We start from the raw sequence: 12,074 nt of genomic DNA, 5'->3' as shown, positions 1-12,074 counted from the left end.
CACAACTCCCTGATGGGGCCGCCTCGCACTCCTCCTCGGAGCACAAGAGCAGCCCCATCCTGCCCTTTATCATTCTGTATGCGGCTGATTGCCACATACAGAATGACAATGGCCCAGTCAAGGCTGTTAAAGCATGTGGCGGGCCTCCCCCAGCCTCTGTCTAGGGCAGGGCATTCTGTCAGACAGAAGAAATGTACAAAAAGTCCAATGCAGCTAGGTGAGAATCCAGTTCAAGAAAAGAAGCTGGTGAAAGAAGTTAAAAAGAAGGGGCTAGAGTTCTTTCACAGTCTCGTCATTTTAGAACGGATGCATTTTCAATATTATATTCAAGGAAGCCATGATTACTGCTTTTTTATATTATGCAACTAACAACCATTGACAAAGCCAATAGTTCTGGCTTGTTGCAGGTGTAACATCACTTGTTATAGCATATATTTGGATACAATGACAGAAGAGGCAAAATACCGGTCAGGCTGTACACTATACTAAGCACAGATGTTTTGCTTAGGTGTTTTAAGCCACGCCCTTAATTACATCAAACATCTCCTTTGGAGAGAACCCAAGTTTTTTCATCCCATTTAAAGCCCTGGAAACCACACCATGTCACAGTCATCTCATGGCCTGGCACTGTGCATCATGCATGACTCATGACTTCCACTTTTTCAGATTGCCTATGTGTAGGGGCATAGTGAACCCTACCCCCAGCCCACCCCTGCTTTAGAAACTACAGCAAGAGTGAAATTCTTGATGGGCCTCTTCTGTCTGCAACTCTGCCGACAAAGGCTCAGCTCATAATTCATTTGAAAAGGTGGACGAGTGAGTAAGTAAAGGGATGGGTGGATGGCTGGATAGATTAGTGAAAGGGTGAATGGATGGATGAAAGGGTGAATTGATGGATAATGAGAGAAAGGATGGATGGATGAGTGAGTGGAAGGATGGATGAGAGAAAAGGTAAATAAATGGATGTATGGGTGGAAGGGTAGATGATGGGTAAATGGTTGGCTGGATGAGTGACAGGATGGATGGATGAGTGAAATGATTAAAGGATTGATGAATTGCTAAGTGAAAGGGTGAATGAATGGACAGATGAGTGAAAGGGTGGATATCAGGATGAATGAGTGAGTGAAAGGGAGGGTAGATGGACAAAAGGATGGATAGATGAATGAAGGAGTGAAAGGGTGAATGGATGAGAGAAAGAATAGATGAGTGATAGGATCAATGGATGGATTCATGAGTGGATGAGTAGATTGATGGGTGGAAGGAAGGATGGCTAAGTGAAAGGGTCGATGGAGAGAGAAAAGGAGGAATGGATAGGAAAGGGTGAATGGGTGGAAGGATGAGTGACTGGATGGATGGATGAGTAAGTGAAAGGATGGCTGGATGTGTGAAAGGCTAAAAGGCTGGATGGATGAGTGAATGGATGGATGGATGAAAGAGTGGATGGATTAGTGTACCGATGGATAGGGTGAAAGGGTGGGTGAATGGATAGTGGATGGATGAGTGAAAGGGTGAATAGAGGGATGGATTAGTGAAATGATGGATGGAAGGATACATGATGGATAGGTTTGCAAATGGTTGGATATGTTTGGATATGGATGGGCTTAACTATAAGCTATTGCGCGACCACCTCTGATGTGTATGGAAAACGTACCTTTTGTCCCGAGGTTTTGTGCTGAATTTTGGCCTCCTGTCCTGAATTTTTTAACTGAATTTTGACCCTTTATCCTGAATTTTTACACTCACTGTCCTGAACTTGCACCCATGCCAGTTGGTCACCCTAGCCTGGGTCCTTGGCTTAAGCCTGAACCCTGTGCCAAAACTTCATACATCTTTCTTCTTTCCCCATCCTAACCTCTGGCTGTGGCTCTGGCAGCCCTGCTTCTTGTTTTTACCATTAACTACAACAGCAAAAGTGGCCTAAAGACATGGGATCTGGACTTCTGATTTGCTTCATCGGGACAGCCACCCAGTTACCATTCTGAAGAGTCCACTGGGAAAAAAAGAAGCTGTGGTGGTGCCCACTGGCCACTACCTGTAACCACCAACAACCATCGAGCAAATAAAGTACCTAGTGTAGGACTCACTTCAGGCTGGAATCCTGGGTAGGAACTGAGGCTTGGCTGCAGTCCAACAAAATTTGAGTTCTGGTCACAGTGTACCCCACTTTACCCCACCTGTAGTGCACTCAAGAGAGAGGAGGTAGAAACTGCCGAGCGCCACTGCTGAGCATCTTGCCTGCAACTTCCTCTCAAAGTGCATCAACTGCACCGCCTGCTCTCCTGTTCGAGGTAGTCTCAGCCCCAGCTGGAATATGGGTTGGCAGCTACAGCTGGGCTGCTCCTTAGGAGGGAAAGAAATCTGGGACCCCAAGTCCCTCTGCGGTCTCCTGCTTCAAATGCGCTCAAAAAGGAAGGGAAAGTAGGAGCCCACTAGCCCTGACCTGCAACAGCCTCCTGCACTCAGGAAATGAATTCAGCACCATGAATTACAGTAAAGAATTCAGTTATATATGTGTGTGTGTATGTGTAAAGTTTGAATGCTGTTGTTATTGACAGAGCAGTCTGTCCAACTTTTCCAACATTGACAAGAACAGCCATGACAGTGGTGCCTGCCAATGTATACAGCTATCTGCGGGCCAGGAAGACGTCTCTAAACTTGGCGGGCAGAGGAAAGGCAGGGTGTTGGATGTAAAGTCCTTCGCTACTGGCTTCGAACTTTTCCAGAAATTTTTATTTTTCATAACAATCTCGCAAAGTAGGAGTTTGTTTTTGAAAAATAATTTAATTTAAAAAAATAGACTCCCCATATCACAAGAGGTTTCTCCCACGGTGTGAGGGTCATTATGTTTTTCTGTTGCTGTCCCTCAAAGTCAAGTTTTTCCTGGCAGTGACTCACTGGAGGAGAAAAACTATAGCGCTGACCTCCCTGAATAGGGTGGATGGTGTTAGGTGCTTCCTCTGATGGCCCCCAACTCCGTCGGGCCGTTGGAGGAAGGTTTAGGCCGATGGAGTACGTTTTACATTGGCGTAAACGTGGTGTTCCGCTCAACTCAAAATCGGGAAGGCGGACCAAGACTTTGGCAGAAGGTACACCAAACTCTAAACGAGGCCTTTTTTTTCTATGATTAGTACATGACTGCCCTCAATTTCATATAAATGGATCCTTGGTGTTTCATAACTGGCCTCTTCTTATCACATTTGAGTAAAGTCCCCTGGTAAGAAATACAAAGTATTCACATACGCAACGCCCACTCTGCATTAGACGGTGGAGACACGTTAGGGGGTTGTCATATATTTGTTGCTGAACTTTAACCCCTTCAGTGCCCATGACGAGATAGTCTCGTCATGGAGCGCGGTTGCGCTGTGCCCATGACGAGACTATCTCGTCATGAACCCCGCCCGCTAATGAAACGCCCGGCACAGGGCGTGGAAAGGGCTGGGCACAGAAGGGGTTAAATGAGGTGCAAGCAGTGCTTCTTGAGTGCAGCCTATTACTGTTGAGCAACATGAGTCTATGGGCAGGAAGGTGCTGTTTTCTTGCGAAGAGTTCAGCACAATGATTTTCCGTACGTTTCACAACAATAAACATGGGGCAAGGCTAAAATGAGACTGTCTCTCCGTCCCATACTTTTGAGGGGTTGCAAGAGACTGAAAAGCAAAAAAGTTCCAATTTAGTGGGAAAGATCCCCACAGCAAGGTCTGAAAGTATAGAAAAAATAATTAAATGCACCAAGAAGGTCTTTATGTTGACAAAAACCCTAAAAAATCCTTCATTTTCATATCGGGCAGTCTAGTTGTGAGCTCGTCCTCTTTGGCTTATACTGGGGCACAGGGCCTTGTAGTAATTTGCCCTGAGTTAAAGAAATTTCTTAATGGAGGATCCTGGCTTACAAACATAGAACTTCAGTTGATACAGCTAACAGGTTAATGAATCATCAGGCAGCAGAAAAGGTGACGGAGGGGATGCTAGAATCAATCTAATGTGTTTTAATAATTCTGGGTGGCATTCCATCCATTGCATTGCTCTTTTTGAGCTTGTCCATATCTTTATAGACCAGGCAAAACATGTGCAAAGCAATTTTGGCTCTGCTCCAAAATGGATGGGCCATCCTAAACTGCCTGGCCCTCTCTCCTCTAAAGTGGCGAACCAGCAGCCCTAGACTTGTATTGGCCACGTTGGGCCTCATCAGTTAGGTTCGGCATGAGTCTTATAGCACAGTAAGCTTGGAACCCACGTCTCATCACAGACCTCTTACTTAGGGAGACTCACGTTGCACAAAATGTAATAAATGGATGCTTGACTCAGGTCAGCTACTTATAATTACTTTAGAAAGCCTTACTTTGTACACCAGTTTTAGCTCACCTGTTTATTTTTCACAATGTAATCTCCCAAACACATCTCCTCTTCTTCAAATACATACTTTATTTGTGCATCAATGAAGGCTCTGTAGGATAGCTCTTAGAAAAGCGCTATTACCAAAAATAACTCCCTACTCATTGTATCTGCTTTGGAAGCAGAAAAAGACCATAAAGGCTTGGAATTGCATCTGAGACTCCAGTTTCATAGGTCCTGCCACAAAGATCTTGGGGTCCATCATTTCTTGAGAACCAATAGGTACAAGTTCGGATCCTGCCTTTTCCTATTGTACCGCGCGGCCTGATTCTGTGCAAATCACAACTTTTGTGCCCACCAATTCGGGTTTGGAGAGCTCAGAGTGTCAATCACTGGAGGGTAAATGTTCCTAGAAAAGTAGCTTGCCTATTTGGCCGCTTGAAGTACAGGTGAAAGAGAGCCTAGCTCCTTTAAAGGTTTCTGGTTGGATATAAAAGGTAAAGGAAAAGGAAAAGGGTGGAATTCCTCCTTGTTAGAGAAGTGTCCTTACACACCCATAAGAGTGTCATGCTTCATCATTGGGAGTTGCTCCTCATGGGAGTGGCGCTGCTGTCCCCCACGGACCCCGCAAGAGGGCTCTTTATCGGAGATCTTTTCAGAGGAATGCCGCAGTCGTGAGTGTGAGTGTCTGGGGACTAGTGTGGGTGAGTTGAAAATATCATGGGCTTCTACTTGTTCACTCTATCAGTCAAAACTGAGTTCCTATGGTGCACGTGCACTGGAACGAGGAGCAGCTTCACCAGCCTTCCGGTTTACAAGTTGGAAAAAATACAGCACTCGTATCATGGTTTTTGTGGGGAGCACCCAGTTCTGTGCCTCACAGTGGGCAGTAATTACACAGTTTCAGGAAACAGCTGCTAAACGACACTAATTCACAGACAAGTGTCCCCTTGGTCTAAGTTTAGGTTCCTTGGAGCTGTACCTGTATCTGATGCAGGACACATGACGCCATGGGATCACTCACATGGTTCTCCAAGCTGCTGCAGACATTTATTGGAAAACCAAAGATCGCAGGTCTAGCTCCCGGGTGAGCCAATTCCTCTTTTCAAAGTTTAGAAAGTGCGTCTCATTGGGATTAGGGAAGGAAACACTGGTTGCTTATAGAAGTGTGAAGCCCCCGGAGGGCACCGCAGTATCAAACGGAACGTACAAAACCAGAATATTTTCTTTATCATTAATAAAAGGTGAGCTGCCCAGGGGGAGCGTCACCTTATATCCCCTTCCCATTTCCTTCTTCCCTTTGTTCTTGGGGAGGGGGAGGAGAGGGCTTCGGGCGCTTTTTGCCGAGCGGCGATTCCCGGCGGCGCTAACCAGCGCAAACTGGATCCGTTCCTTGTGGGCTCAGGCGGCCGTTATGGCGCCGGCCCTCGAGGCCTCCTTCAGGGGCGGCCTCTGCTATTTCCCTATTCTTCACAACCTTCCTTACCTTGAGCTCCGCCCTCGGGGCTGCAGTGGGCGTGGCAGACACCGGAAGATTGACTGTTCAAACGCCACTTCTAGAATATCTGGGAAAGAGCAACTTTCCCCCAAATATTCCAGAAGGTTTATTTACTATTCTTACTCCAGTACTGGAATATTTTGGGGAGAGTTATAAATTCCTCAAGTATTTAACCCCTTCCCCGCTCATGACGGAACCACTCCGTCATGAGCCACGGGTGCTGTGTGCTCATGACGGAGTGGTTCCGTCATGCTGCGGCCGTTGGCAGCCGCTCCGCCCACGCGGCGCTAATTCCCCGCTTGTGCGGGCGATTAGCGCAGTGGGCGGAGTCGTGACGGAACCACTCCGTCATGAGCACAGCTCAACCGTGACTCATGACGGAGTGGCTCCGTCATGAACACAGCGCCACCGCGCTGCCCCCAAACCCCCCCCCAGCGCTGCGGCGGAATTCCTGCCGCAGCCAAGAGGTTAAAGAAGCTTTGAATAATAATAATTTTGAATTGGAAAAAGCTAGGAATGCCGGCAGCACACCTCACCAGCTGCACGTGCCTTTTGACATTTGACCCTTTGCGGTTCCAGTGGTAATTGTTAGAGTGTCTCAGGTGCAGCTGGATGTCTCCCACTACCTTCTCTGAAACAAATATAGGGCCATAAGCACAGATATGATTCGATTTCAGCCTTTCATAGAGCCTCTCCTGGGTGGCCTGCATCACCGTGCTTGGACAGCGAGGGGTCCCTGCAGAAAGACAGTGAACGTGATGAAAAAGGACATTTGTAGGTGTTGTCCAAACTCTAGCAGACTCCCCTTGTCAATGCGATCTAATGCTAGTGTGCCTCGGCACACAATATTAACAGTTTGATTACAAAATGATGTGGTAAAAATGAACATTGTCATCTTTGAGGGCCATTTATCCAGCAAACGAGAGGAAGAAAGAAGCAATCATGTCGGTCCCAGAAACCTCACGATGGTGAGAGTTCATGTCACCTGGGGGGCCTGCTGCTGAGGTAAGGAAACTGGATCGGTTGAGTGTTGACTAGGGGATACCACCAGACAGTGAAAGGAAGAGGTGGACTCATGGATCAATGCTATTGTCAATACAGAGACCCTCCATCGATAGCCGACACGGTGTTTTTCTTATTACCCATCCTTTCCTCATCCTCTTCCGTGCCTTCCTCGTCCCTTCTTGCTGTTTTACACTTTCTTACTAATCCCCATGGCAGTCTGCCAAGATCAAGATAACTACATTGCTGTGTAAAAAGGGCAGCCATTTTTGACGAGTGAAAGCAAGCTTCAAGCTTCATTGCATTTGCTTGCGGTACTTGGAAACCACAACAGTAATCTACAGTATCCATCTTAAATTCACTTCTTTAGAAACAATTATGGCAATTTCTTGTTTATGGCTGATTTGTGGCATGTCTATTTATTTTTGCATGAGTACGATTCAGAAACTTTTACAGTCTCTCTGACATGTGTTCAGAATGTCCCATAATAGAACTCATAGCCCGGAATGTAAAGCCACTAATGGCAGCATTCTTATTGAGTGTGGAAATTGAATTTCCCCAGAAGCCTTATGGAGACGCATGGAGGTGGCCAATCACCACGTCCTTTTTCCTTGCCTCTTTAAAAACTGAATAGTCCGGCTGTCGCGTGGCTCAGTTCAAAGCATACAAGGGAACGCTGATTATATAGCTTGCATTTAATGTACAGAGTGACAATGGCCATTTTGCACCTCTTTCCTTTTCCTTATTTCACTTCTCAACTTGTACTTCCCACTTCGCGCATTTTAATGTTACCACTTTAGCAATAATTTTATACCATTCCTATTGCAATTGCCATGTTTTTTCTGCTCTGCCGGAAAGACTCTGATAACAGAAAGTGTTTTATAATATATGTGATGTACTTTTATGACGGCTGCCAATCAGATTCCAAATGGATTTTTTTTTTGTAAATCATAGATTGAGATTTCTCATGTAACTGACATTTACAGGGCTTTGGGCCAGATGTAGCAAGCCAAATTGCGATCGCAAATGCTGAAATTAGCAGAATTTCAGCATTTGGGATCGCAATTCAGCTGTGTGCAATGTAGGAAGGCAAATACCTACTCACAAAATAAGGAATCGCAAAAATTGCGATTCCTCATTTTGCGCAAGCATTTAGAGAATCACAATTTCCAATTCCCTAAATGCTATGCTAGTCGGCATCGCAAATTGTGATATTGCCTTTAGGAATCGCAAAATACCACCAACTTCAGGTTGGTGGTAATTTGCGATTTCCTTTAAAAAAGCACTTTTTTGCTTTTTTCAAAGTGCCATGTGGCACACATACATGCCCTTAGGGCATGCATGTTCGCCACATGTGCACACATGCACATTTCAGGCATGCAACAGGCATGCATTCATTCCTATGGGCCAATGGGAAGGTATTCCTTGATTGCGAATCACAATTTGCTATTTGCAATTAAGGAATATTAAGGAATCGCAGTTATTATTGCGATTCCTACATACATTCCATTTTGCGAGTCCTTAATAGCGATTCGCTAAAAATCGCTATTAAGGACTCGCAAAACTGATTTTACCTACATCTGGCCCTTTGTTGTGTATTACGATTACATACTTTTTGCGTGTACATTTGATGAGAAAGTTTGCATCAGAGAAGTTACTGTAGATTATTGAAGGTGTTGCTGTACTGCTTGTCATCGCATAATATCTGCCAGTTACAGAAGAGGTGTTTCTTGTAGCTGGACCACTGGTTAAACACAGCCCCATCACCACATCTCTGTTAGGCATAGAAACTGCTGCAGTGTTTCCTGCCCTATTTGACAGACATCCAGCGTAAAGGCTCTATTGCATTGCATCCCTTGTCCTTCCACAATGGTGATCAGGGAACTGGCAAGCTTGACTATTTTCGGTCGAGCCTGGGCAGCGACGCGCTGCTCTGTGATGCATGCTGTATTCGAGTATGGACTTGATGCACCCCACTCTCCGCCCATATTTTTCATTGGCTTGTGCCACTGTCCTTTGTAAATGCTGGCTTCTCATTCAGTAATAGGCTTGTTACTCTCTCCTTAGTACCGCCTTGTCTTCATTTGTAACCTCCCATGAGGACTGTCCCTTTTACTTCAGTTGTTACACGGTATGTCTTATTTAGTATATAAGCGCTATTTTCTTTAAGGAGTTTCACCTAATGCAGGCACGACATCCTTACCTGCAACATTCAGCGTGCCCTGTGCGTTTTTACTTTCCAAGCAGCCCGGGACAACGGCGGGCGCTTCTTTGAAATGCAATAGGTCCGCATTTACAAGCGTTTGAGCTATTGGCATTGTAAAAGACAATGCCTTTATTTTAAGTGTTAATTATCAAAACAGATGAATAAAAGCAATGTCATTTACAATGCCAATAGCTTAAATTCTTGCAAATGCGAGACCTATTGCATTGAAAATGCTTGTCTTCTTTGCATTCAGTTTTAAAGACTTTGTGTGCAGCCAAGTGGCGTGGTAGTGCCGTCTGAACAAACATGTGAGCCATAAATACACTGTATGCAGGACACTAGGCCTTAAACTGTCAACAGGCTCACTCAGTTAGGGCAATTAGGCCTAAAAGCACAAATCTCAACACCCTTTAGACTCCAGGCATTGGTTATAGTAATTTAAAAACACTCAGTCGGCTGTTATTCCCCTCCTTTCCCCTCAGAAATAGAGACGTGGATTGCAGACCTGTGTTAGATTTCTGGGCTGGCCAGGCCGTGTGGCGCAGAGAGAAACACTTCCCTGCTGGCCCTCAGTGGGCCGGAGACTAGGGGGCTACATTCAGGGCCCGTTCAGATCATGGATGCGGAGCCCTTTTTCAGATCGACACATGAAAGCGAATGGTTTATGTGGAAAGTTGTTTATCAAATTACTAGTATGGAACAATTTTTAAGAAAATGTCACTAGAAGCTTTTTCGGAGTGGCCCTGGGCTCTGCTAGTGGTTGGCACTATTGTTTATCTCCAGATATTGTTGTATTGGGGCGGAGAAGGCAACGCTCCCTTTGTATACAATACTCTCAAAGGGGTGAAAGGTCAAGCATGCAAGACTTTCTCTGTAAGGTGGACAGGTCTGAGTCCAGGAGAAGTAGGACACAATAATGCCATACAATAAGTTCAATACCCAGACAATTATATTTTTTTACAAGAAATGTAGCTTTTCTTATACTACAGAATGGCAGAGCATTTATAGCTTGTCCTTTTTTCAATGTTTATTTTTTGTGGAATTGAGTTGTACTTTCTTAGTGTTTTCCAAACCTTTTGAAACCAGTGCTTATAAGTCAGTGACAAAACGCAAAATGCCAGAGTCCACCTGCAGAAGGTAATGACAGGCCCACAAGTCTGACAGAGTCCACCTTCAGAATGTAATGAAGGGCCCACAAGTCTGCCAGAGTCCACCTGCGGAATGTAATGAAGGGCCCACAAGTCTGCCAGAGTCCACCTGCAGAATGTAATGAAGGGCCCACAAGTCTGCCAGAGTCCACCTGTAGAATGTAACGAAGGGCCCACAAGTCTGCCAGAGTCCACCTGCGGAATGTAATGAAGGGCCCACAAGTCTGACAGAGTCCACCTGCAGAATGTAATGAAGGGCCCACAAGTCTGCCAGAGTCCACCTGCAGAATGTAATGAAGGGCCCACAAGTCTGCCAGAGTCCACCTGCAGAATGAAATGACGGGCCCACAAGTCTGCCAGAGTCCACCTGCAGAATGTAATGACGGGCCCACAAGTCTGCCAGAGTCCACCTGCAGAATGTAATGACGGGCCCACAAGTCTGACAGAAACCACCTGCAGAATGTAATGACGGGCCCACAAGTCTTTCAGAGTCCACCTGCAGAATGTAATGAAGGGCCCACAAGTCTGCCAGAGTCCACCTGTAGAATGTAATGACGGGCCCACAAGTCTGCCAGAGTCCACCTGCAGAATGTAATGAAGGGCCCACAAGTCTGACAGAGTCCACCTGCAGAATGTAACGGAGGGCCCACAAGTCTGCCAGAGTCCACCTGCGGAATGTAATGAAGGGCCCACAAGTCTGACAGAGTCCACCTGCAGAATGTAATGACGGGCCCACAAGTCTGCCAGAGTCCACCTGCAGAATGTAATGACGGGCCCACAAGTCTGCCAGAGTCCACCTGCAGAATGTAATGACGGGCCCACAAGTCTGCCAGAAACCACCTTCAGAATGTAATGACGGGCCCACAAGTCTTTCAGAGTCCACCTGCAGAATGTAATGAAGGGCCCACAAGTCTGCCAGAGTCCACCTGTAGAATGTAACGAAGGGCCCACAAGTCTGCCAGAGTCCACCTGCGGAATGTAATGAAGGGCCCACAAGTCTGACAGAGTCCACCTGCAGAATGTAATGACGGGCCCACAAGTCTTCCAGAGTCCACCTGCGGAATGTAATGAAGGGCCCACAAGTCTGCCAGAGTCCACCTGCAGAATGTAATGACGGGCCCACAAGTCTGACAGAGTCCACCTGCAGAATGTAATGACAGGCCCACAAGTCTGCCAGAGTCCACCTGCAGAATGTAATGACGGGCCCACAAGTCTTCCAGAGTCCACCTGCGGAATGTAATGAAGGGCCCACAAGTCTGCCAGAGTCCACCTGCAGAATGTAATGACGGGCCCGCAAGTCTGCCAGAGTCCACCTGCAGAATGTAATGACGGGCCCACAAGTCTGCCAGAGTCCACCTGCAGAATGTAATGAAGGGCCCACAAGTCTGCCAGAGTCCACCTGCAGAATGTAATGAAGGGCCCACAAGTCTGCCAGAGTCCACCTGCAGAATGTAATGAAGGGCCCACAAGTCTGCCAGAGTCCACCTGCAGAATGTAATGAAGGGCCCACAAGTCTGCCAGAGTCCACCTGCAGACTGTAATGACGGGCCCACAAGTCTGCCAGAGTCCACCTGCAGAATGTAATGACAGGCCCACAAGTCTGCCAGAGTCCACCTGCAGAATGTAATGACGGGCCCACAAGTCTGCCAGAGTCCACCTGCAGAATGTAATGACGGGCCCACAAGTCTGCCACATATCACATGATTCAGGCGGTTACGGTGGAGGTTAAGGTGATCTCTTGGAAAGCCACCATAGCAACCCTTTTTTTATGGTTTTGCATAAACTAATAACTGCAGGTAATGTAAAAGTGACCCCTCTATGTGCCAAGGAAATATGCTTTAGTGAGCTGTGTTGGGCAAGACTGGGAAGAGATCAGTTGGCAAGGGTG

At 46.5% G+C, this 12,074-nt stretch overlaps 1 protein-coding gene across 1 annotated transcript in view; it reads left to right on the top strand.

Moving 5' to 3' along the window:
• Positions 1-12,074, top strand: part of MARCHF9 (membrane associated ring-CH-type finger 9) — a 437,962-nt gene that overhangs the window by 216,226 nt on the left and 209,662 nt on the right. The window lies entirely within an intron of this gene.

Source organism: Triturus cristatus, chromosome 4_2 (genome assembly GCF_964204655.1).
Source record: "Triturus cristatus chromosome 4_2, aTriCri1.1, whole genome shotgun sequence".
In the NCBI taxonomy this organism is placed as follows: Eukaryota; Metazoa; Chordata; class Amphibia; order Caudata; family Salamandridae; genus Triturus; species Triturus cristatus.
Note: the sequence above shows the minus strand (reverse complement) of the source record. Positions and strands in the feature narration are given on the sequence as shown.